This window comes from Mustela lutreola, chromosome 9 (assembly GCF_030435805.1).
Source record: "Mustela lutreola isolate mMusLut2 chromosome 9, mMusLut2.pri, whole genome shotgun sequence".
Taxonomy (NCBI): domain Eukaryota; kingdom Metazoa; phylum Chordata; class Mammalia; order Carnivora; family Mustelidae; genus Mustela; species Mustela lutreola.
This window is the reverse complement of record NC_081298.1, coordinates 73,937,750-73,965,531: the sequence shown is the minus strand read 5'-3', so window position 1 is coordinate 73,965,531 and position 27,782 is coordinate 73,937,750. Positions and strand designations below refer to the sequence as shown.

The 27,782-nt window shown below is 36.1% G+C and overlaps 1 pseudogene; it reads right to left on the bottom strand.

The window, feature by feature from the left end:
- Window positions 1–16,931: 16,931 nt before the first annotated feature.
- On the bottom strand, window positions 16,932–17,031 carry LOC131808706 (U6 spliceosomal RNA; annotated as a pseudogene).
- Between the last annotated feature and the right edge of the window lie 10,751 nt (window positions 17,032–27,782).

The following is a 27,782-nucleotide window of genomic DNA, read 5'->3' as shown; positions in this document are numbered from 1 at the left end:
TTTATGGCTGAGTAATATTCCAGTGTGTGTGTGTATGTGCGCACGTGCGTATGCGCGTGCATGTGTGTAACATACATATATCTTATATATTAACGTATTTTCTTATCCATTCATCTATCAATGGATACTTGTGTTGCTTCCATATCTTGGCTATTGTAAATAATGCTACAATAAACATAAGAGTGCATATATCTTTTTGAGTTAGTGTTTTCCTTTTCTTTGGGTAAATACTCAGTAGTGTGATTGCTGTTATGAAATATCATGTGATATTTCTATTTTTAATTTTTTGAGTAACTTCTGTGCTGTTTCTATAGTGGATGTACCAGTTTACATTTCCACAAAAAGTGCATGACATTTCCCTTTTCTCCATATTCTTGGCAATGCTGTTATTTCTTGTCTTCTTGATACTATCCATTCTGACTGGTGTTATATGGTATCTCATTGTGGTTTTGATTTGATTTCCTTGATGATCAGTGAGGTTGGGTATCTTTTCATGTATCTTTTGGCTACCTGTATGTCTTCTTCAGAAAAATGTCTTTTCAGGTCCTCTGCCCATTGTTTAATTAGATTATTTCTTTGGAATTAGGCTGCATAAGTTCTTTATATAATTTGGATATGAACCCCTTATTGGGTATATCATTTGAAAATCATTCCTTCTACTTGGTAGGTTATCTTTTCATTTTGTTGATGGTTTTCTTCATTGTGCAAAAGCTTTTTACTTTGGCATAGTCCCAATAGTTTACTTTTGCTTTTGCTTCCCTTGCCTGAGAAGACATACCCATAATATGTTGCTAAGGCTGATGTCCCAAGAGATTACTATCTTTGTTTTCTTTAATATTTTAAGCCATTTCATGGCTTCAGGTCTCACATTTAGGTCTTTAATTCATTTTGAGTTTATTTTCATGTATGATATAAGAAAGTGGTCTAGTTTCACTTTTTAGCGTGTACATGTCTAGTTTTCCAGCACCATATATTGAAGGAACTGTCTTTTCCACGTTATATGTTGTTGCCTCCTTTTCATGGATTAATTGTCCATATAATCATGGGTTTATTTCTGGGCTTCCTTTCCTGTTGTATCAATCTATGTGTTTATTTTTGGGCCTGTACCATAGTGTTTTGATTATTATAGCTTTTTAGTGTATCTTGAAATTTGGGATTGTAATACGTCTAGCTTGGTTCTTCTTTCTCAGGATTTCTTTGGCTCTTTTGGGTCTTTTGTGGTTCCACATAAATTTTAGATTATTTATTCTAGTGTTGTAAAAGAAAATGCTATTGGTATTTTCTTAGGATTGCACTGAACTTGTAGGTTGCTTTGGGCACTATGGACCTTTTAACAGTATCAATTTTTCCAATCCATGAGCATGTTGTATCTTTCCATTTGTGTCATTTTCAGTTTTTTTCATCAATGTCTTGTAATTTTCCTTCTACAAGTCTTTCACCTCCTTGGTTAAATTCATTCCTAGGTATTTTATTCTTTCTGATGCATTTATGAATGGTTTTGTTTTCTTGATTTATCTTTCTGGTACTCATTATTAGTGTTTAGAAGTGTGACATATTTCTGTATATTAATTGTATATCCTGTAGCTTGACTGAATTCACTTATTAATTCTAATCTTTTTTTTTGTGTGTGTGTGAAACATTCTTAGTCTATCAAAAATGGAAAAGATAGGTGAAATCTCATCATTAAAATGAGTGCCTTAAAAAAGTACTCAAGTTAGAAAAATGTGACAGTGCTTTCAAACACCAGCAAATATTTATTGAGAAGCTGTGTGTGGCAGCAAATGGGCTTTCCATATTCACTTCAATCTGTAAGATTTGTATACCCGGGACACTACAGACACTATTTGTAAAATAAACCTCAAGTTTTAACTATTCCTCCTCCTCTCACCTTCTCTTTCTCTATCAATAGAAGAGGCAGAATGAGAAAGTAATCATAAGAAACATGCATCATTAGACAATTTCTGGTTTATAGAGGAAAGAGCAATGGATTAAGGACCATGTGTTCTATCACTTACGAGGGGCATGATCTCTAACAAGTCACTTACTTCATCTGATGATGACAAAACAATACTCTGCTTAATAATTCACTGGTTGTTTTTTATTTTTTTATTTCTTAAGATTTTATTTATTTTTGTATTAAAGAAGTCACAGTGTGAGTAGAGAAAATGAGTGCATGTGAAAAATGTTCATTGTATTAAAGCATGTATACTGAAGGCCCATATATCCACAGAAATCCAGAAAAGAAATCACTCAACATGGGTGAAAAACTGGAGAAATCTTCATGAAGACTGTGTTGGAATTAGGATTGAATACATAAAAGAACAGGGACAGAGTAGTTTAAAGAAAACAATAAGACTGAAAATATATCCTACCTCAGGGCCTCTGGGTATGCTGTTTCCTTGGAAAATTTTTCTCCTAGATACTTCCATTTCTTTCTCCCTCATTATACTTACATCTCTGTACTTTATCTAAGAGGCCTCTCTGACAAGCTATCTAAATTAGTATCACCCATAGGATTAATAGCCATTATTAGTACCACCCATAGCATTAATATAACATATGCCTATTTGTTTAGCTATATAATATCTGTTCCTGTACCCCCACAGGAACTGTATGAGAGCAGACACTTGGTCTGTGTTATTCTCTGTAATGAAAGAGAAGCTTAGAGATGGTAGTAGGCCTGTAGAAATGTGGATGTGGGAATGAAGCCAGGATATAAGCAAAGTAGTCATTTGCACAGGGGAAAGGGGCAAAACCATGAAAGGTCAGTTTTCTGAAAGAAGTATATATTGTTGAAGCCATTCCAATTCTCTGAAACTTCGTTTGTTTCATGATGAATATAATGAAGATTTGAATAGTTCTTTGATGATAAATTGTATAAAAGTCCTTGGAGTTACCATTCAGAATATCAACTTCAATCATCGATGCTCTAGATAAAGCAGGAACAGGAAAATGAGTTTAGTAGGTATTTAGCCCAAGATACTGCAGGTTGTTGTGATAAAACAAATACCATGTGTTCATTTTTATATGATTTACCTTTTCTTTTCTCAAAAGTATTGTAAAAATATGAGTGTTGGAGTTTACGTTTACTGAATTAAGGTTGTACTATAATTAAGATGAAGAGACAAGATGTTTTCAGGATTATATTCTGAGAATTCTCTGAATTTTGTAAAAACAAAATAGGCTGGACTCTGGGCACTATGTGTAAGAGCCTAAAACTTTGGAATAATCAGGAAAAATTTAAAAGAAGTAAGTTGTTGACAGATCACACATAATAACCTCCGATTTAATACTCAGATCAGCTGGACTCAGCCTTCCCCACTGCCACTGTCCCCTGCCACTCTTCTGTGAGTTTCTACTACTTTGTCCAGATGTCATTCTTAAACAATCAAATACGTATACTCCTAAAACCAAGGTACTTGGATCATATGGTTGAGGGTTTATCTAGAACTAATGATTTATTTACCTGATTTTTTAAAGTCTGTATAGTAGAGGCAGCTGTTACACACTTGAGTAAGAAGGATAGACCAATGGTAAAAGCCAGGTGAAATGCAGAGGTTAAAATATTCATAACTATGATTCCTCATAAGACTGAACACAGATCCAGACAGGATCTCCTGCTAGATAGTCTGAAGTGGGAAACATTTCACCATTTCTTCTAAAATTACACTGATCCGGTTTTCTCCATTTTCTCCTAGTCATGATATTTCCATGCCAATCAGACTGGTCTTCTTATCACCCACTGTCTGTTGATTATTCCTGGTATACCCCTGACTTTATGTTTTTATGCATGCCACTACCTTTATTGGTAATGCCACCCTTTGGTATCTTTGCTGATCCAAATCTGACCATCTTCCAAGACAAGTTCAGGTTGTGGATCACTTGGTCCTATCCTGACCTGTTATCAATCTTTCCCTCTTGCAGATACTATAGTGTTCATTTGTTTGTGTTCTGTCTTTTATACCTTCCAGTATCTACTATATGCTTAGTTCTTCATCTTATGCACAGCTGGTATTCAATAAATATTTGTTGATTGATGGAAAATACAGTTAGTATTATTTATTTCTAATGAAAATAATCTCATGTTTAAGGGAATGTAATGATTTCTTCTTAAACAAAGCACCATAATGTGAATACGGTTAACGGTGGCCTGAGGGGCTGCAGGTTTGTACTGTATTATTTTTCTGTTTAAAAATTAATAATCTTGTGCCATAGCTGCTGCCTTTTAAAATTTATTGGCATTGATTGGGATCCACTCTGGACTGTGATGGATAGCTTTGATTTGAGGCTTGGTGCTACCGTAGCAGTTGAGGGTAGAAACAAAGCTCAGGCTTTGTCAATAGGTCAAAAGACTGAGACTATAAATAATACATTAATATTATAATTCTCATCTTCAGGAAAAAAAGGCATTAACAAAGGCCATAGGGATCTCAGAAACTGGTATGCATTCATTTAAACAAGGCATGTTTTGAAGCATAGACTTGTACTATAAAAATTAAGAATCATTGTTTCTGAAGATATGTTCCTACATTTGTTTAGTTTACTTAAGTGTATTTATTATACTTACTGAATACAAAATGCAGGGGAATTTGTCAGATATCCATTTACCTGCTTTCCTTTGGAGGTCCTTTTAACCTACCCCTATTTTTTGGACCTTTTATTCCAAGTTTTCAGTGCCCTCTGAGGCCAGCGCCTCTTCCTACCAATGATGGAGTTTCTTCTCTCAGTTCCTAACTTCATTCCCAGAGCAGCTGCTTTTTCCATCAGTTGCCAGTTTGATCTCTTCCAACATGCAGCTCCCTCAACCAACAGTGATGTTCACAGACTATATGTGCCGTGTCTCCCAGGAACATTTGTATTTGTTTTCTATAATCCAGAGGCTACTTGATGAGCAATTTTTGAATTGTAGGGTAGGATGATGAGGGGATTTTTGGAGATTCCCAGATCTTTCCTTTAGGCCACCATCTAGGTTTTTTTTTTTTTTTTTTTTTTGGAAATAAAGACATACCTGATCATAAATTCAGGACAAAAGCATTTTTAACATATTTCTCCTTGACTAATGATAAGAAAACACAGGATTCATCACTGCATGTATCATAACATTCAACAGTTTCAAAGGACTCTGGCTCTAAGGCTCTAATATTGTCATTTTTAAACAAGAGTGCCTGAGCTATTGATCCAGGTGACACTCGATTTTCTGTTACATTAACTCACTGCATGCAAATGCATTAAAATTCTCTCAAAATTTAAATTTAAATTTTGAAAAATTAAAATCTCCCCTGTACCAGTTCCTTTGGAAAAAAAAAAAAAAATCTCAGTATCTTTCTAGCCCTGTTAATTGGGAGGCTATGAGAATTCCCCATCTCTAGAATCTAGTCTCTCTCTTTACTATGTATCTGAAAATCTGCTGATAATATTTTTAATATATATTTTAAAATATATTTTTTTCTGTGACATTGACAGCTCTGTGCCGAACTGCTAAATAACCAGTTGGCTGATTTTTTTTCTTCTTCTCCATCCCTATTATTTTTTCATTTATTCCACTTGTTGAGGAAGAAATAGAAGATGAGAAATTGTCAGAAGAGGCCACATGCCAGAAATTTCAGATGAAGGGTATGACATTTGGGAGGAGTACTCCATGGGATGCAAATGCTGTAGAACTTGGGCTTTGGGATATTTATTTCCATGCTTTACAATCTTTAGAGAAGGTCCATAACTTCCCAGTGGGTTTGGCAGAAAATTTCCACCAGGGGATGGGAATCAGTTGGAAACCCTTTCTTAGAGTAGGCTTCTTTGCTTCTGTCATGGTCACTGCCCCAGCAAAACTGCAGATCCTTTCTCAGTGGCTCTCTAGTCTCACTCTGGGTAGAGTGAAATAGTCATTCAGTTGGTAAGCTAAAGGACCAGAAATGTTTTTGTTAAGTTTGTAATACATACCACTTATCTTTTTTCTGTATTGAGATATTTTTCTTTGCATCATTCTATAGCGATCATTGAGAACATGACTTTTTTCTTTCTTTCTTTCTTTTTGATTTCAAGTTTTCATTAAAAAATTCTAGGTAGTTGACATATATGATAATATGGTTTCAGGCGTAGAATTTTGTGGGTAATCACTTACATGTAACACCCAGTGCTCATCACAGGTGTCTTCCTTAATACCCATAACCCATTTAGCTCACCCCCCACCTACCTCCCTCCATCAACCCTTAGTTTGTTCTCTATAGTCAAGAGTCTTTTATGGTTTGTCTCCCTCTCACTCTCTTTTCCCCCTCCCCTGTACACAATAGACTATTAAGCAGCCATCAGAAAAAATGGAATTTTGCCATTTGTAACAATGGGGGTAGAGCTAGAGTGCATTATGCTAAGTGAAATAAGTCAGAGAAAGACAAATACCATATGATCTTTTGTTTCTTAATTTCACAACTAAACATTATAGCTTTTTGTCCCTGGAAAATAATTTATTTTGTTGAAGAACAAAGAATTAAAACTCGTGCCTAATTTTTTGTTTGTTAGAAAAATTAATGGCATAATATCATCATATAAACATGGGTGACAAATAAGTGATAAAAGAGAACTACTGAACCATTTCTTTAAAAATAAATCCTCTATTGAGGAAGTGTTCACCCATAGTTTTCACTGCATTTAGTGTGGCATATAATTCATGTTCTTTTCAAGATTACCAAAAATGAACTTTTGCCAATGGAAAAAATTTTCAAACACAAAACTGAATCTTTATATTCCATTATATAGACCTGATACAAATAATATCCTAGACATTGGATTATTTTGAAAACAAAATAGAAAAAAAATCCATATGAACAATAATAAACTCTTTGCATAGATTAAAAAAAATTATTTGTGGCACATGATTAAGTTCTATGTAGATTGATCAAAACCTATATAATGGTCATAAGGTCATAAGTCAGAACCTTCTCAATTTTCTAGATTGGTTTTGACTGAAACCCAGTGGAGCAAATTCATTCTATATTGAGAGAGAAACAGCAGAAATGGTAGTGGGAAGACATTGGACTTGATGCAAAATAGTATCATTGATTCATGATAGTCCAGCTTTGTCAATAGGTCAAAAGACTGAGATAGTCCAGCATTTTTTTTTTCTCTTTAAATTTATAATGACTGTATTTTCTCCAGGGCAAGAGTATTAAATGGTTAGTTACAATACCTTAAACTCAATAGCAATAGCAAAATTCAAGACTTAAATGTCACAGAGAGTGATGGGCAACATTTCTATGCCAAGAGGAATGCGTAAAGTAATCAAGTAATCCTCTGTGAAATCACTGATTCTACACCCCATTGTAACACGCCTTTTAAAATATTTTATTGGAATTCTAATATATGTATTCACAAAAAAAAAATAAAACAGAAACTCCCAGAAGTGGATCAAAAGAAAAGTCAAATTTCCCATTTTGACTCCCATTCTTCCCTCTTCGTGCACTTTTTTTTTTTTTTTAAGATCTTATTTGTTTATTTGAGAGAGAAAGACAAAGATAGCAACAGAGAGCATGAGTGAGTGAGATGAGGGAGCACCGCAGGGAGAAGAGGAGAAACAGGCTCCCCACTGAGCAGGGAACCTGACGCAGTACTTGAATCCAGGACTCTGGGATCATGACCTGAGTCAAAGGCAGACCCTTAACTGACTGAGCCACCCAGGCACACCATCTGTACTTTTAAGTACATTTGTCTTTAATTATTTTATTAGTGCTTCTTGGTTTATTACTTCTGTTGATTCTTATCTCTAAAATGTAATGAATCTCTACATTTTTTTCTCCAAGTTATCTTTTAATTCTTCTCATATTTACATGTATAATGTTCAATAATATTCTTAATCCTCAATTTGCAGGCCCACTCCCTTTACTCTCTATCAGCTGGATTCCCACATTGTTAGATGAGAAAAATGAGCACATCTATATTTCCTAACCTTTCCTTCATCTCCTGACTCTGTTAGCGATGTTATTATTTTATATAGCCAAGTTTTATAACATTTATATTTCCTCCTGTTAAATATATCAGAGTCTTCGGTTTTAGTTTTATTCTAAACCTTAAATACCATTTATTAGGATATATGACTAATATATTAATGATATATACTTATTATATATACTATCACAGATACTAATGATATATACATATCATTATATATACTAATATATTAATGATAACTAATTACTAAGGATTGCTAACAGTACAACCAGGTGGTATGATTGGGTCTGTAAGAAAGGAAATATAATCTTAGGTTACTAACTCTGGGCCACATGAAGAATGTTCCAAGCATCAAAATTCAATGAACTGAGGAAGAGTCCTCAGTTCTCCATACTGCTCAAAAGACTTAAACATTATAGTTTGCTTCTTTCAAAGACCCTGATTTCGCCACATTACTGCTTTTGCCAAGTTTTTAATTGCCTATTTTCCTATTTTTGATAGAAGAGATAATAACATCTCTCACTTTCCAGTAATTAGAATCCACTTTATTTTTGAAGGTACTACTTATTCTAATTTAAATCAGTGATTTCTGGTTTTTCTGAACAACCATAATCTTGTGGCCAATTGAAATTTTAGGTTACTTCTATTGTTTGTTAAATCCCCTACTTTTGCTCAATTTTTCTTTTATTTTGCTGCAGTAGTTTATTTTTCTTGTTGTTTTTAAGAAATAGATATGTAGGAAATAAACTTTTCTATATTTTAGAGATTTGAAAATATCCTTTTTTCTTAAATTTATTGATAGTTGGGTTGGGCATAAGGTAATTTTGGGGGTCGGGATCACTTTCACTCCTAATTTCTTAGTAGCATCAAGTATGTTACTAAGAAATTAGATTTAATTCAGATTCTTATCCTTTTATTGGCAACATACATGCTCATGGCAAGTCTTTTAAGGTGTTACCTCTTTATCTGTGATCATCATAACACTCTCTCTAGGTTTGGGTCTTTTTCTGTCTCCATATTCAATTTGTGACTGAGAGGAGAGCATCTCAGGCACGACTATAAAGTTGGATGTGCCGCTAGTTGTGGGAACGTGTATAAGTTAAAGATTGAATCATTCTTTCCTCAGTCATAAAATAAGAATGTTTAACCCATAGTGTTAAGTGAAGACTAAACAATCAAATACATCATATCATGTTACAAAGATTTAAAACAATGCACATGAAGAGCAGAGTAAATATTAGATATTATTTCATTTTGTTCAGCACTCAGCAGATCCTTGCAGTCTTAACACTTGCTGTGCCTTTCCAAATCTCTCTCTCTCTTTTTTTTCCTTTGATTATTTCTTCCCATTCATTTTCATTGCTTTTCATTCTTGGACCTCCAGATAAATACTGTTCTTAGAGGATTGATTGGCCCATACTTTTTATTTATTTTTTTCCAGGTTCTGTGTTTTCTTAATTTACCTTGGATATGTTTCCTTTATTTTTACTAAAACACTTATTATGCTTGTTTGTTTTGTCTGTAAGCAAGTATATTTTTCATTTTTAAGAAATTTGACTTGTTATTTGATAAGATATAAGATGGCAGCTTGTTCTTATTTAGTTGGATACAACTTAAAATTTCTCTGTGGATACTAATCACATTCAGTTTTCCCTCCTTTCCCCTGTGGTCCTCTGCTCTATTCCTTATCTTCCACATATGAGTGAAACCATATGGTAATTTTCTTTCTCTGTTTCATTTCTCTCACTTAGCATAATCCCCTCATTTCCATCCATGTCGATACAAATGGTAAGTTTTCATCCTTTCTGATGCCTGAGTAATATTCCATTGTGTATATGAACTGCATCTTCTTTATTCATTCATCTGTTGAAGGACATCTCAGCTCCTTTCCAAGTTTCTCTATTAAGGACATTGCTACAATGGACATAGGGAAGCATGTACCCCTTCTTCTCACTACATCTGTATCTTTGGGTTAAATACCTAGTACTGCAATTGCTGGATCATAGGGTACCTCTATTTTTAACAACCGGAGGAAATTCCATACTGTTTTTCAGAGTGGCTATACCACCTTTCATTCCCAGAAACAGTGTAAGAAGATTCCCCTTTCTCCAGATCCTTACCAACACTTGTTGTATACTCTCTTGTTAATTTTTGCCATTCTAACCAGTGTAAGGTGGTATCTCATTGTGGTTTTGACTTGTATTTCCCTGATAGCTAGTGATGCTGAACATTTTTTCATGTGTCTATTAGCCATTTATTAGTGTTCTTTGGAGATGTGTCTGTTCATTTCTTCTGCCTATTTCTTGCTTGGATTGATTTTTGGGTGTGGAGTTTGAGAAGTTCTTTATAGATCTTGGATATCAGCCCTTTATCTGAAATGTCATTTGCAAATATCTTCTTCCATTCCATGGGTTGTCTCCTAGTTTTGTTGACTGTTTTCTTTGCTGTGAAAATGATTTTTATCTTGATGAAGTCCCCAAAGTTCATTTTTGCTTTTGTTTCTCTTGCCTTTAGAGATGTATCTTGAAAGAGGTTGCTGCAGCCAATGTCAAAGAGGTTATTGCCTATGTTCTCCTTTACGATTTTGATGGATTCCTATCTCACCTTGAGGTTGTTCATCCATTTTGAGTTTATCTTTGTGTGTGGTGTAAGAGAATGGTCCAGTTCCATTCTTCTGCATGTGGCTGTCCAATTTTCCCAGCACCATTTATTGAAGAGACTGTCTTTTTTCCATTGGATATTCTTTCCCAATTTGTCAAAGATTAGTTGGCCATAAAGTTGAGGTTCCTTTTCTGGGGTCTCTTTTCTGTTCCATTGTTCTATGTGTCTGTTTTCGTGCCAATATCATGATCTTTTGATGATCACAGCTTTGTAATATAGCTTGAAGTCAGACATTGTGATGCTCCCAGCTTTGGTTTTCTTTTTCAATAATCCCCTGGTTCTTTGGGGTCTTTTCCGGGTCCTCACATATTTTAGGATTGTTTGTTCCAGCTCTGTGACAAATGTCGATGGTATTTTGATAGGAATGGCATTGAAAGTGTAGATGGCTCTGGGCAGCATAGACATCTTAACAATGTTTATTCTTCCAATCCATAAGCATGGAATATTTTTCAGTCTCCTTTTGTCTTCCTCAATTTCTTTCAAAAGTGTTTTGTAGTTTCTAGAGTGTAGTCCTTTACCTTTTTGGTTAGATTTATTCCTGGGTAATTTATGACGATTTTTAAAATGAACATTCTTTTTTCCTTCATGAATTAAAATGTTTTTACCCCTATGGTTAGCTGTTCCACTTGTTCTTCTTAGCTTCTTTTCCCATTTGTTTTGTTGGTTTTATTTTTTTATCAAAGCTGCTCATTGGTTGGATAACAAACTATGTTTATTGATACAGGTAAATGGCTCTGGTTTGCTCTCCCTTTGGTGAGCCTTTTCCTCCTACATTCTTTTCCTCTATATAGGAGATTTACTATGGGCACCATGTAAGAAGCGACCTCTATGAGGGACAGGTTTCTCTTTGGATATTATAAGTGGAGGTGTAGAAAGAGGCATACTAATACAGTAAAAGGTCTATTTTGGAAATGGAGCATTAGCAAATTTCCCACTCGATCCCTCTGCCTAGCCTTTTTCTCTTGCATTCTACCACATTCCTGCCAAGAGTTGCTTCCAACTCTGCTTTGTTTTTCTCTCATGGTCATCAGCCACATCTGGGTTTTGGCCTTCCCTAGAATTTAATTGCTTTAACCTGGACACCAAACATCTTACAGATACCCCCATATGCATGTAATGGTCACAAGGCCACCATGACTGTTTTAAGTCTAGTGCTGTGTGAAATCTTGAATCAGAGTAGAAGGAGCCTGTTAGAGAGGTTACTTGGTTGTCTTCCTCTTGGCCTCAGAGCAAAACAACAAGCTTGTGGCACAGGTCAGACAGATCAGTGTTTTCAGTGCTTTATGGTGTTCTTCCTTTGGCCAATCCAGAGCAAGATTGCATACAATCCTCCTGTCCATTTATTTTCCCCAACTCCATGTTTAACTGGCCCTAAACAATTATCTGGTATATGGAGTTTTCCTGAGGACTCTTATTGACCTCTTGAAATAAGGGGTGACTCTATATTATTTTCTCCTTCTGCAATTACACATTCAGTTCCCACAGTGATAATCAGTGGAATTCAGGAATTTGCCCTTGTTAATTTGTCATCCTTCCTGCCCACGTTGCCTCAGTTTCTAGGTCTGGGCTTTGGCTTTGGGTTACCTTAACCCTGAAACACATTTGTGTCTGCTTGTCAACTTCTTGCAGCTAAATCTTTTGAGTGAAAGCCACTGCCCATCTCGTTTCCAGCCAACACTTTCCTCTAATCCATTCCCATTACTATCACTTGACAATATCCTTTAGGGATCTTAGACCTAGTTCTATTGCCACAACCATATATCAACTTAGATTTGGTGCCTGGAGAGCATGGAAACAATGCTATCGTTGGGTTACCATCCAGATCTGCTCTAATTCAGCCCTCCCTCTCTTTCAGCCACCATTATGCTGCTCCCTAAGCCCTGGTATCTGATATATAAATAGCTACCTCAGATTCCACTGTTTATCCAGGACTTAACTTTTATTGTTCAAATGTTTTTCTAAAAATATTCAATGGTAAGAAATGAAAATTTTCTCCTGGGTTTGTGCTCAGGAATTCCCAAGAAGATGACACTCGAGCGCTGACCATCCAACCGATTCCTAGAAGAAAAGCTTAATTTTGATCTGCATGTTTCTAAAAAGAGAACTATGTTGTAGAGAGCAGATCTCTAATCAGCCAGTCTCACTGAAGAAAACAGTTGGTATGAAGAAGTCAAATACAGAATAATAATAGAGCCCAAAATCACTTTAATAATCACCTAATCCAAATTTCTTATTTTATAAGTTGAGACCAGAGGTGTTAAATATCTCACTTAAGGACTCTCACCTTCTTAGCAATAGAACCAGTACTTGAACCCAAGTGTTCTAATTTATAACAGAATATAATTGTGTTTACAAATTTATATTACAGGTATATAATTAATATTCCTAACAAAAGTTATACGCGTGAAGGTAGCTAATATTCTTTGTCATCTTACTATGGACCCCAGCCTGGACTATTATCTCTCCAGTGTCTCATTCAGTCATTAGGATAATTTCATGAAGTAGGTACCTATTATCATTCCCATTTCACAGAGAAGGGCCCTGGCAGTTCATGCATTGCAGTAATTTGAATAGCAATCTAGATTAAAACCTAAGTAAGAGATGGTTATAACTCAGAATGAAAGCCTAGTTTCTGTTACCATAAAAGAGGGAAGGAGGACTAAAAGGCAACAGTTATACTAGTTTGAAATTTATATTCTCATGTATGTTTGTCATTGCAACTCACTGGGCTGTCATGCCATGAGCTAAAAATGAGGCTGAAAAATGCCTTTGGTAATCATGTCTTTTCCTGGCTTTATTTGAGTAAGATGAAGAGACAGGAGACCTAGTTTACTGCTTAGCATTGCTAACCCAGGGCATCCAGCTGTTCACATTCTTGTTCACATCGCTGTTTGTTTTCCTGCCTGTGAGTTCCCAAGACCTCCTTCCCAGACTCTTCTCCCAACACTCTGAGGTCAGAAGGTTGACAGTGATGAAGATGCGAGACTGGGGATGAACACTGTTACAAACTGGAGTCTGGGGCTAGTTAACGCCAGCCTTCATTCTCATGGGGCTGTGGAAGAAATAGCTAAATGCAGTCATTGCAAAGAAATCAACAGATTGTACCGACCACCTCCATCGCCTTCCACGATTAACCTTCTCTTCATTTGGATGCTTTTTATCTGGCTTGACTATGTTTTTCCTTTAAATTGGCAGTCTGTGAGCATTTTGTGGGGAGAAGAGATAGGAGAGGGAATATGACTTGAAATATGGTTGTGGGTGTTTTTTAACAAGTTCTCTGAAAACCTTAAAAAAGACCTTTTAAAAAAAATCTCTGTGAATTACCTTCTTTTGCTTTAAAAATATAGAATGTTCAATGTTCCACACTATTTCATGATATACACCCTTTAGGGTAGGAAAGAATGATCTCATTTTAGGCACCCAACCAAAACAGAATAATTTCTTTCTTTAAAAAGAAACTTCTACTACTAAAGTTAAATGTGTGAGAATACATGGAACATATACGTTAGACACATTAACACAAGGATAACAATTACTAGCTTTATCTTAAATAAAGATTTACCTATGTAAATAATTTTAGAGGAAAACCCCTCATAATTTCAAAAATAACATCTTTAATTTTTTTTCAAATATAAATTTTTATTTGTCCTTTACTTTTCTTCTAAGAACACTGGGAAGTTGCCATTTTGAAAGTCAATTCCAAAGCATCTTCAAGTTGTAAACCATGGGGACAATAGCAAAATCTTTAACCAGAGAGCATGGTGAAGAACCCAAAACAAAGCAAGACCTCTGCTTTGGGTTTGGATTCTAAAATGTCTTTACGGGATTCTAAACATGATGAAGATGACCTCTCAGAGATCTCCATTTATTCAAATCAAGCAATCATGCCTCTATTTAATGCTTTTTAATGCTATCTTGGCATTCAAATGAAAGGTATTGAGGTTCCTTTAGCCTGTGCCCACAATATGGCGGGCTCAATTCTGAAAAAATAGAAAATATGCTGTTGCAAAGTCAACATATGGCTCCCCCATGATAGAGATCTGCCTAAACATTGCAGAGAGCATATGGCAAAAGAATTTTGTAGACAAAGTGGTATAGTCAAGAACAAGAAGATGATTTTGGGCTTGCTGCCTTTCCGTTTTTCTATTATAACAGGAAGTGAAGAAATCACTTGGCCTTAAACATCCACATGCTAACTGGGGGAAAAAAAAGAAAACAGCTTATCTGTTGAGTTGTAGAGTGATGTCCGTCAGAAATATGAAGTATATATGACTCCTGATAAAATAGGACATTTTTGAAACTTCCTTCTAGTGTATTATACAAATGAGTATAGTAAACACTTTTGGGATACTTTTCAACTCAACAGCTATCTGATTTTCTCCAGTAGCTGAACTGTAAGCCATGGTTTGGTTCTTCACCAACTATGATTACATTTAAACTGTGATTCTGAATCCCCTGGCCATAGCTGATTACCCAAGCTGAGACAATCTAATTCTCTCTCCCAGAAATGGAGAATTGGGATTGAGCAAGAACAGATCATTCATTTCTACGTGTCACTGGCACTGAGTATGGAAACTTGGAATGCATGAGGTAGTCTGGATCTCTGTAAGAACAAAGGAGAGAGAGACTTCTAGTTGTCCTGGTTTTGCATAAGACCCAACCCTAGTTGGCCTTTGTACTCAGTCATATACTACTTTACTATAAGAGTTGTCCCTTTCTCTTTTTGCTTAAACTAGTCTTTTTTTTTTTCCTGAATGGAGGACTTCTGATGAATACACATAACATCATGAGATCCCATAAAGACATGAATTACAAATACCAAGATGGAGAGGAGAGGAGCGTAAAGTTGGAAGCCTTCATGACCTGTCTTTTCCATTTTTTACCCCTAGCTTATTGTATACTGCTTTCTAATTGCATCTAAAACACCTTTCTTCAAACAGTTTCCTGGTAGAAAAATAACTTCTTAAGTTTATTTTTGTGCCTCTTTCAAGCCACTCAGCACAGTCCTGAAATTCCTAGGAGGAGAACTTGTGTTTATTATTGGTTTTATTTTCTTTTTTAATTTTTATAATGTTTTTATCTTAATTCCAATTAGTTAACATACAGTATTATAGTAGTTTCAGTTGTACAATATAGTAATTCAACAATTACTTTTATTCATTTAATTCAACAATTAATTAATAGTTGATTTTAAATCAACTATTGATTTAAAAAATAGTTTTCACCATAATTTCCCATAATTCCAAGTGAGGCAATTTCTATTTTTCTTTCCTCCATTTCCTCCACTGCCTTTTCTTCTCCAGATAGGGAGTTAGGGAACTGCAAAAACCACTACAGAGAAGGCACATTCCCCATGAAGAAGGAATGCCTGTCCTCATAAGGAATATATCATTGGAATTTATTGCTGAATGGTTGGCCATTCTGGAGAAAGTCTCTTGCAATTATATGATCTAGTAATCACTACTGATAAATCATTTTTTATAAAAAAAAAAAAACAAAAGAAACTGTTGAAGATTTGCCAAACGAACCTCTGAAATGTGACAATTGAATGATCTGCAGTTTATTTCTCTAATGAAAAGACAGTCGTTTAATGCCCAACTTCTTTGTGAAAATGAATGTTTCTACACTTCTCTTTTTCTGAAAGAAGGAATTATCCCACAGTTTAAACAGAGAAATTGCAGCACAGGTTCATCTTCTTAGTGGGAGAGAGACCCCACATAAAATTCAGAAAATTTAGTGAGAGCAGCAGAACAAATGGGATATTATAGGAGTGACAATGATCATAGTTTTCTTTCTAATATGAAAAGACAGCTGGGTTGAGGCACTTGGGCCACCCGCTGCTGGAAGAAAAAATGCTTGAATCCTCAATACCTTTGATTGGCTAGTTTGTGGAGGTGAAAATGTGGGGCTCACAGCATGCACTGGAGAAGTAAGTTAAATTTCATCTGCTCCTGTCTTCCTACCTTTTGCCTACAAAAGATTTCTAATTGAAGTCTCTGCCAAGGAAATGTCAGCCTAATATCTTACTTGAAACTTGATTTGGGAGTTTTTGTGGTGTTCTTGAGCCTTTATTCATCCCTTTGAAAATGAAATATATTTTACAGTTTTTGTTAGGCTCATTACTTGTTTGTTTTGCATTTGTTTTGTTTTGTGTCTGTGATGTAGTGGATTATAGTGGCGTGCCTTCCTAAAATGTAAGAAACAGTGAAAATGCTCTGATGTGGTTACAGTGTAACTTAAAACTATAATTCCTTAGCCATTTGTTCATTCTGTCCTCACTCCAGTGAATGGTGCGAAATGCCTCACCTTTATACTTTTATATTGTTTATTTTTAAAATATGGAATGCTTTGTGAATTTGCATGTCATACCCACACAGGGGCCATGCTAATCTCTGTACTGTTCTGGTTTTAGCATATGCTGCCAAAGCCAGCACAAGCATTATACTTTCAAATAAATAATTACAAGTGTTTGTTTCACAAGTATATCCTTTACCCCAGAAAAACATTTTGCCATGAAATATATTGGCCACCGAAGTATCAGGAAACTCTCTGTGTAATTAGTGCCTGCAATTCAAGACCACAGTTTTGGTGTTTGCCTTCAGCCCCTAGTCACTACCAGTTACTCTTGAGCATTTCATAAGAACACCATTTGGATGGTTAACACCATTTTTGTCTGCCCCTTCAATTATTACAGCTTCTAGGCAGCTTCTTTATCTTGGCAGCAACTTACTCTACACAGAACCAGCCCCTGATATTTCTTTTAAGGTAGAAACAGAGACTGTTCACACGGACAGAAGATGACGGTAGGAGGAGGACAGCTTCACACAGGTGGGAGATTCGTTTTTACATAGAAGTGATACGGTCTGGAGGAGAATAGTAGCTGACAGGCGCCAGAGAGCAAGGCCTTGAATTGCGTCATTCATGGTTGGACAAGGCCTACTCCATTTCCTTCACATAAATGATACATTGAATCTGAGCCAACTGGTGGTACTTCTGTTGCAGTGAATGTTTCCTAAGAAATCATGGCCTGAAAATGAAAGATGCATTAGGAGTCTATGGGTATGTACACATCCTCCTCCATGAGGAAATCTTGGTATCGTCTTTTCTTCCCACCAGTGCCCCCTTGAGTGTATCAGTCTGGGTGTGAATAGTCACTGCAGCTCTGGGACCCCTGCCAGTCATCCGCAGTACCATTGCCAGTGTGCGCTGCTACAAAGCATGTTTGATCATGTCTGTTTCCCTTGATTATAACCAAAGACAACTTCTCTCTCCAGCATTTTCAAGAAGCCGGGGTGATCATTTCCAATAGATCAAAGGAGTTCAGAGTCCCCAAAGTGCAAAATCCTCGACTGTTCTTCCTAGACAGGGAGATATCCAAATATCCAAAGTCCATTTTACCTTCCTCCAAGGATATCCTTTTCTCTTTCCTTTAAGGTCTGGAGGTTCTTATACGTATGTAAGGTGATGGAGGACAGCACCATGGAATCAGCCTGATGTCATTACACAGAATGTGGTGAATGGATGACAGTTGAGCTTATTTTGGAAGCTCTGTCTTTAGGCAGAGAGGAGGATTTTAGAGAAGGTCTCTTCCAGTATTAGCTGTTTTTAAAGTGACGTCAACTGAAAATAATCAATATGCCAAAGGACCATATTTTGGGATGGCATATTCTGCTACCCTTCACTAGCTTGACAAGTAAAGAAATGAAATGAATCCCATTTTGCATAGCAGCTACCTGTACTGAAACAGTGGGATCATCTATAATAACAAATATTATGGGAAGGGATACATACGCTACAGGAATTTGCTTCATAGTTAGTTGCCAGCCAACCCAGCTGGAGACCTTTGATTTAAACTCCTTTGATCTCCTTGGCCTCATGGAGATGACAGGGCAAAGATAATCAGTTGTTGTAGACAAGTGCCTCTGCACCAAAATAGCTCAGGAATGGAGTTTTTCTGGTAGAAAAAGGAGGGAAACAAATTACTTCTGCATAAGATTTGGACTATATGAAAGCAAGACACTCTCCCAGTAGGGAAGGCTGACCTTTTGGTCAAATTTTGGTCCAAAATTCAGTAGTGGAGGCAGGTTCGTTGTCTCCTGAGGTATCTATCACCAGTGATGGAGACAAGCTCCTTTGTAACTGTAATGGGGGGGGGCAATTACTTTCCAAAAATGGGGTCAATTAGAGGCCCTCAAGAAGGTACTGTAGATCTATAAATATATTTATTTATCATGTACATTAACTCCTGGCATGGAAATCAACCTTACGAATGCTGAGAGGACTGAGTCCATTGCCCACCCATAGCACAGAACAACAATCACCTAGCCCAATGATAAATCCTTCTGTCTAAGACCACCCTTTTTTCCCAGAAGACTAGGACTATTTTCCCACTCATTTACCCTTTGAAGCCTGACAAACATCAGTGATTCTAAGATATCTAGTCCCTATTTACTCTTCAGCAAAAGATGACAGTATCTGCTATTAAAGAAAAGAACAAAACCAAACCAAAGCATTGAAAACATTACAGCAACACAAATGTGACACAAAATAACTTAAGAGATTACTTCAACCTACATCTTGACCTTGAACTTTTATCAACCCTATGATGAATTCTCCTCTTCAATAATGGCATTATCTGCTATTTCAGGAAGGGTCCTCTTACTGTCAGAATTGCTCCTATGGCTACCTAGAACTTCCTCTTTAATTCTCAAACCTGGTGACATCTCAGTTATTTTTCAGGAGACTTATTCAAATTCCAGCCTTCAGTAAGGTCTAGGCAAATCTGCATGTGCTCTCTTTTTATTTCCTTCTTTATTGTCTCTCAATGCATTGTTGTTGTGTTGTACCTAATTAGGCACATGTCTGTAAATTCAATGTGATAAGGACTTTTTAGGTCAAGGAATGTGTCTAATTCATTTCTTTATGTCTCATATCAAGACATGCCTTGAACACAGTAGATCTTTACAAACAAATTGTCATTTATTCATATACCTCTCATTGATTCAAAATGGATGAAGTACGATGGGGATACATTCAGGATAACTGATACTCTAATTAACCTAGTAATCAATGTACTATAAAATTGATTTTAATGTTTGCCCAACTGCATATAGTTATCTACATACTATATTAAAAATAGTTGAAACGTAACTTTAAATTTTGTTAATATCAGGAATGCACTCTAGGATGCTGTGGTCCTTGGGTGAACACTGTATCTTCCAGGCCATGTCTGGAAATAAAAAACAAATATTGCCATAGTTGGCTGAGTCCTGCACCATGGTTATTTATATCAAATGCAGTGAGGATAAAAGTCTGCTAAGAGCATTGTCTCCATTGTCTCCCTAATTTCTAGCCCCTTGGCTGCTGACTCCTTATAGTCTCATATTACTGGGAAAATCACATATTCCCAACTCATCACTTTTTCTTGGGAAGGAAAACATAGCACTCCCATCTTCACTCTCCCTGTTCCCAACATCATTTACCTCTCTCTTGGGGAAGACAGGTAAATGATTTGATGAGTGAGTTTGGAAGAGGGAAGTGGGATTGTGTGGCTCAGCCACTGACATTATCTCTGAGGCAGAATTCTGGTTTCTGAGATTCAAGAAGTGAACTGACCCTGAAAAGATATGCTGTGGTCCCATGGATCCAAGAGCTGATTGGGTCAGTCTGCTTAATTTATGGATAAAGCCTTAGTTAGGCCCTTTGGCTATACCTAGATAGGTTTTCTTTCATTCCAGGTCAAGTTCATAATGAAGGTTTACTTTTATTTTATTTATTTATTTTTTAAGAGATTTTATTTATTTATTTGAGAGAGAGATAGTGAGAGCATGAGAGGGGAAAGGGTCAGAGGAAGAAGCAAACTCCCCTTGGAGCTGGGAGCCCGATGTGGGACTCGATCCCGGGACTCTAGGATCATGACCTGAGCCGAAAGCAGTTGCTTAACCAACTGAGCCACCCAGGTGCCCTAAGATTTACTTAAAAAACTTTTTTTTTTTTTTAAATCTCTGTCTGACTCTTGTGTCTGTCTTTCAGTTGGCTTTGCACTCTGGAGAGGGAAAAAGATGTAATTCATTGACCTTTCTTTCTGAAACCTAAACAATTATTTCATAGAGCTCAGAGTAAAGTAGTCTCCTTTAGTTTTTGCATATATATATATATATTTTAATTTTTTAATTTTTTTTTTCAGCTCACTCTCTCTAAATCCATGTCATAAGAGAGTGGTCTCTGTGCTCTTTCTCTCAATTTAACCTAGCTCTTTGCCCTTAAGACAAAAGTTGTCATTTGGGTTCCCACTCTCACAGCAGATACTTGGTCATTTGCAAATGTAACTTTTACAAGTTACATTTGTTCTACAAGTTACTTGTTCTACTTGTTCTACAAGTTACAAATGTTCTACAAAACCAAGTCTGCCTGAATCCTCTGGTTAGCTGCCCAACATTAATCTGGTGCTCCTACAAATAATAACAATAACAACAACAACAACAACAATAGAATCTGTCTAAATTCTGAACATCTGAACATGTCTAATGGAAGGAAGAAAGAGATTCATTTCATTGTGTGACAAAGAGGTCATTACTAGTAATGAATTATTATGAAACAATGATTAACAGGGCATAAATATTATGAGTACCTCAGAGAGAAGGCAGTTTTTGTTTATCTTCCTTTCCACATTTGGGCCCTCTTGACCAAATAAAAACAGTCATTGCTAAGTCTCATTAGCCTATGCCAGTCATGCAAAACATTTCCTACAGTGACAGTCAGACTTTTGAATAAATTTTCACAGACTGAATAGCCTAACCTGAATAATGTCAGCCTTCCACTCACGGCTGTTGGGTACCTCAAATGGTCCTTAAAGGATAACTTGCTTTTCTTTTATGCAAAAGACTTTAGTGTTTCACCGAATCAGCTAATATCTCGATCTCATAAAACTCGTCTCCCTGTATCTCCATGATGATTTCTGGATTTCTAGCTTCTTAAATTCATTTTTAAATGCAGCTCCTCCAGTCTCATTTGTTCATGGAGATGCTATGATCAAAAAGATGCTTCTACCAGAGTGGAGTTACTGCCATTTCCCAAACAGTGAAAACGCCACTGAACATTTGGTGTTGAATAGAAACTGTCTGTGAGCTTCCATGGGGAAAAGTAAAGTCCTTGCATTCTTGGCTTCTTTTAGGACTTCCAAATGTGTCTTCCCTCAGTTGCCTTGGTGATTTCTTTGCTCATCTGTCATCACAGGTGGTCCTTACTTTTCACCTGTTTCTTCTCCCTCCACTATTTATCAGATGACTTTACTCATGATGATATAGGCATAAGACAGGCTTCAGAGGTCATGGATGACCAATGGATGAGGGGGATGAAAAACTCCTCTAAGAAATTTCACTTCAGTGAGAACATTTGTGGGAGGACAGTGAGACAGCAGAGTGACTTTTGATCACACCTCACTACTTCCTAAGCGATCTGGTGGTTGCTTTTCATTTGCTTTAGGATGAGGAGAAGTCCGTCTATAGTGAGGAAAATATAGGCTTTGAGGGCAATCATTGTGGGTCGTCTCTGAAGTTGATTCTAAGATTTTCCACATCAGTATGACTTAACAGATTCTGTGATTTTTGTTTGTTTGTTTGTAAAGACAACCCTCAATGTCATAGCCTGTGTTCTTTCCTGAGAGCAAGTTCTAGGACTGTTTGCCCGGTGCCCTTCAGCCCCTTAGATAAAACCTGGCCATTACACCCAGCATAATTCTCTCCTACATTCTGCTGGTAAGCCTTCCTCAGTGTGGCCGTGCTTTCTCTTCCTCTTGCTTAGGTGGTGAATGTGAAGAATCCTTCATTTTTCAGATTTGCAAACTGTAATCTAGCCCTGCACTCATCCTTTGCACCCCCTGTATTTCACAATAATGTTGCATGAACCCTATTTAGCAGATTTACCCGGTTCTTAAGTTTTTAAATTTGGATGTGTTTTTAGTAGCAATGGAATTGCTCTCTGATTTGTGATGGGTTAAGAGTTCTCTATCCAGATACCTTTTACTTTCAGGCCAAGGATTTGGAATACATTCCTGAGAAAGGATGGAGAAATATTTTCTTAGTTACTAGTGAATGTCCTTGACTAGTCTCTTGCTGCCATAATCAATTTGAACTATCTTTATATATAATTCATTTGCTCCTCCATCACACAGGGCATTCAACACAGTTTCTATTTCTACCTGTGTGAAGGTCATTTCTTTGGTCCACAAAACACCTCTTCCTTAATAGTATTGTTTGTCAGCATATATCAATTTTCTTGAGATTGACTCATGTGTTGGGAAGTAGGCTAGATTCTCATTTTGTTCTTACCTATGCCTGACAACTCAGTCTCAGACAGGGTCTTTCTCTTTTGAGGTGAATAGAACATGAAGTACACAGAATTAAAAATGAAATTTAGCATAGGAATACTACACCAGAATCAGTATGTCAGGGTCCTAGTTGGAGGGTCTAACTAGTAGTATGACCTTAGTGAAGAATTTCACCTCTCTTCTGGATTCAGCATTCTCCTGTGTAAAATAAGATATAGTAGTCCTAAATGCAAATTCTCATTCTAGTTGTCTAAGCTTCTAAGCACTATTATCGCTGTGGTGGCAAAAAAAAAAAAACAAACACAATTTTTATAAATCAAAACTACCTTTGCAGAATAATAAAACTATTTTTTATGCTGACTGCTTTTCTGTAATATAGATATTATCCTGTGGTCCAAATTGTTTCTGAAGTATATAAAACACAATGATGTCTCTAACACTCCAACAGAACCAAGCTCTAATATATTTCAACCTGTCACCTCACCATTCTGCATATTCTCTTGTCGTGTAAAGATTTTCCATGTTGATTTCTTACAATCACATGTAGGAAAATATCAGATTATCTAATCTAGGCAAAAGAAGGGATTCTTCATGCAAATTATTCTTTCAAACAGTTAAATTGTTTCAGATATTAACTTTTACAAATATTTTATAGGTCAGAGTCCCATTTTTTTTTCAAGCAGTACTTTTAAAAAATATTTATTTATTTATTTATTTATTTATGAGAGAGAGAGAGAAAGAGAAAGCACAAACAGGGAGAGAGACAGAGGGAGAAGGAGAAACAAACTCCCTGCTGAGACGTGCACCCCCACCATGTGGGGCTTCATACCAGTGCCTGGAGATTATGACCTGAACTGAAGGCAGACACATAACCATCTGAGCTACCCAGGTGCCCCTTCAAGCAGTACTTTTATGAAGACTTACAATATGTTTTCACATTAAACTGTCCAAAAAAATGAGTTACACTATGGAAATTTCTAATATGCATAGCATTATATCTAAAGACATTTCAGAAATCTCCAAATTTTCTATCAGATATAATTAGGTATAAAATTCAGTTCTTTTTTTTTTTTAAGATTTTGTTTATTTATTTGTCAGAGAAAAAGAGAGAAAGCACAAGCAGGGGGAGTAACAGGCAGAAGGAGAAGCAGGCCTCCCCACTGAGCAAGGAGTGCAGTGCAGGACTCCATCCCAGACCCTGGGATCATGAACTGAGCCAAAGGCAGCTGCTTAACTGACTGAGCCACCCTGGTGCCCCTAAGATTCACTTCTAATTATAAATTCATAATTAGAAAAGGAAGAAACCATAGGTCAGAAAAGAAAAAAGAAGGACATGAGTAGGAAGTTCCAGCTCCTTCGCCTCCCCAAAAAACTACCTCAAGGTGGGACTGGGGGGCACCTGGATGTCTCAGTTGGTTAAGTGTCCGACTCTGGGTTTCCACTCAGGTCATGATCTCATGCAGCACTGGGCTCCTTACTTCGGTGGGGAGTCTGCTTGAAAGATTCTCTCCCTTTCCCCCTTCTAAAATAAAATAAAGAAATCTTTAAAAAAACAAAAACAATAAAAGTACTTCAAGGGGTCTTGAGAACAATAAAGGAATCTGAGAATATATGAGGACTCTTTTACTCTCTCTTCTCTTAAAAAAGGAGATTATATGTCTGGAAACATGATAGAACACAGAAAGCGAAGCCATGAAGTCATTAATTTATTAACATCTGGATAGTGAAGAAGACTTGGGAAAATGTCCTTCAATACATATGACATACATAGCAAAACATGATGAGTCTTCATGTTCATAAATCAAACTGGAAGAGACAGAGAGTACCCAAAGATTTCAGGGGAGCAGTGTTAGTAAATGGAAAACAACCAGAGTCATCATTATTAGGTTAACATGTGCACGGTGCCGTTGAAAAGTTTTCTATTATTTTTTGTATCTGATTCTCTTTCCACCTCAGTTATTCTGACTTGACTTTTCCTCTAAGCCTTTTTAAGTTCAAGGTGGAAATGGAGACTTTTTTGTTTTCAGCATGACAATATACATCTGTATTTTTCTTTTGAGTTTTCTGTTTGTTTGTTGTGGCTTTTGAGGGGAGGAGAGTATCCCTTTTGATCCATTGGGAAATCCCAATAAATGGGGTACTATTTTCCTTTTCTCAAAGGAGGGACCCTACAACAGCAGAAGTTAAATAATGTCTCTGTGACTTGTCTCAAAGTAAAGTGGCAGAGGTGGAACCAATGTCAAAGTTTCCAATTTCTTAAACCTTTACCAGATATCTTGTTCCTCTCATCAACATTGTAAAAATTATCCTCTTTACAGTGTCTTTCAAAATCGTCTGCCAGCTGCGTCCTGGCAAAAATTATACTGTCCTTGACTTGAAGTCCTAAATCTAAATCATAGTTATTCAGGCAAGTCATCTTAAGTGCTCTAAGTTTTAGTTTCTTTATGTGTAAAATGCCGATCAAAATACCATCACTTCAAGATTAATGAGTATTAAGTTAAGTAATGCATTTGGAAACAGTAAGCTATAGTTTTCACTAATAATTTATTTTGTGTGCTTAAGTAATTTTTCAGAAAACTTCAATGACTTCCTGTTACTTGTGGAGTAACATCTACACTCTAACACGGGGCATTCAAAATCCTCTTTGACATTTATTTTCAATCTTTTTCCTGCTAATAATAACAGCTAAGATATATTGAATAATTACTTTGTGCCAAGGATACAGTGGAAGTTTATTATCTCAGGTAAGCCTCATATCAAGACTGTAATAAAGGGAATGTTATTATCCCAATTTTATAGCTATTTATTACTGAAAGAGCTGAAGAAACTTGCCTAACTTCACATAGGAAGAGTGGAACAGGGAGTCAAATCATGGCTGTGTGACTCTAGAATAAACTTAACCATAACGTAGTTTTGCTTCCGAATAAAGCAGCTTTCTTGAACATCACTCTAACATAAATCACACTCAACTCTGTGATGACTACCTTACTATACTATGAAATATTCTGATGGAGAAATTCACAGCGCTGAATAGTCGCATTACAAAATTATCTGACTTTCTGTCTCCTTTGCTAGTTGATTGATCTAGTTAGGCCCAAATGAATTAGTAAGCTCCCTTAATGAATTTATCTTTGGTGTGCCTGCCTGTCCCCTTTTTCCTCTGTCCCTCACCAATTCAATTTCTCTCATTAGACTTGCAGTTCATTCTCATGTCCCTTTGAGCATTCATCATAACTGTAGTTAGAAGTGAATTGGACTATCAGTCATCATTTCTGTATCTCTCACTAGAAAGTCTCATGAAAGCAGAGACCATTGTCCATTGCCGTATCTCGTACAGTATTGAATGAATGATTAATGAATGAATAAATCTCATCTTCCTTTGTATTATCCCTTTAATTTTATTATGCTGTTTCATGGTTTGAAAATCCATTTTCTTGGTCTCCCCCACCCCCCCATGAATTGTTCTGTTTGTATCATGAATTTTCAAACTTCCTGGCCAACCCTAATTGACTAAAAATATTTATAGGAGTTTCCCATAGTTATGTCTGTGCCAGTGACAACTAAATTGCCAGTTTCTTCTTCTTTAAATATTAGATTTCTGAAATACAAGTAGATTGACTCAGTGAAGAAAACAAGAAATAGAATCTTTTAATGTTTTGCACACTGCTTTTAAACTGCATTTTGAATGTATTTTTGAAATTTGCATAATCATTCATGGCTCTCTTTTCATTTGAATACTTCAGTAATGACAAGTTAAGATACATTGTTTACTGCATATTCAAAATAATTTCAATTATCAGAGTGGATCTTTATGTATGCACCTGTTTGTGTATTTGCAATGGACTCAATTAGTAATATGATCATGTATCCTGATGCTGTTTTGAAATTGTGACTTGAAATATACCATGGTAACTTCTGCAATATTAAAGAATAGTTTTTTCTTAATCCTGTTAAATTATCTAGGATGGGATTTCAAAACTTGAAATCTCCAACATATGCCACACTAGATTTATCAGTGTTTATGCTGTATATAGTTCAGTACATCAAGGCTTCTAAACATTGTGGAAATATGCTTGGCTGAGGGCCAGTTCTAACCAAAGGTAATCTCTAGTTCCCCAGGGAAATCTTCTTCCTATGAGCTTAATTACAGAATTTTGTCTTAAATATGCTTTAACATACATTTTTTAAAATTGTCTTTTGTAGCGAATATACAGGATTCTATTCATTTAATTCTACCATCTTAGTCATGACCCAGAGAGAGTAAACTGTCCATTTTTAGAGTATAATGAAGTTATAAACTCAGAAAAACCTGTTCGAGTTCTATTCCTCACCAGTTAGGTAAAACTAAGTGTTTGGATCCTTGGCTCCTTCTCATTCAGTAAAATGTATAGTAGCAGTTCATGTCTTTTAGAGGTTTTGTGAAGATTCACTGGTACAATGTTGGAAGAGTTTAGTACAGATCCTAGCATACTGTAAGTGCTTGTTAAATATTAACCATTATCATTTTTATTACCATTATTATTATATTGTTCAAGCTAAGTAATTTTGTCATTTATATGGGCACTTGCTATCTATACATTCCACATGTGTAAGTTTATTTTTCTCTAGACACTATAGATTTGATATCTGGTTGGCAACATTGTTCTTCCTACCTTTCTTATTAAACACAGTAAAGAATCATTTGATTTAAAAGTGATGTGTTGGTGTATGTCTCTGCATTACAGTGGATTCACTTGCCTTGCAGAAACGTCATTTGAGCACCTTTTTCTGTATGATACTGTAATAGGCATTGGAGAAACAAAAGTGAATAATGCAATATTATATGTATCCAAAAACCTAGTATTTTTAAAAAATA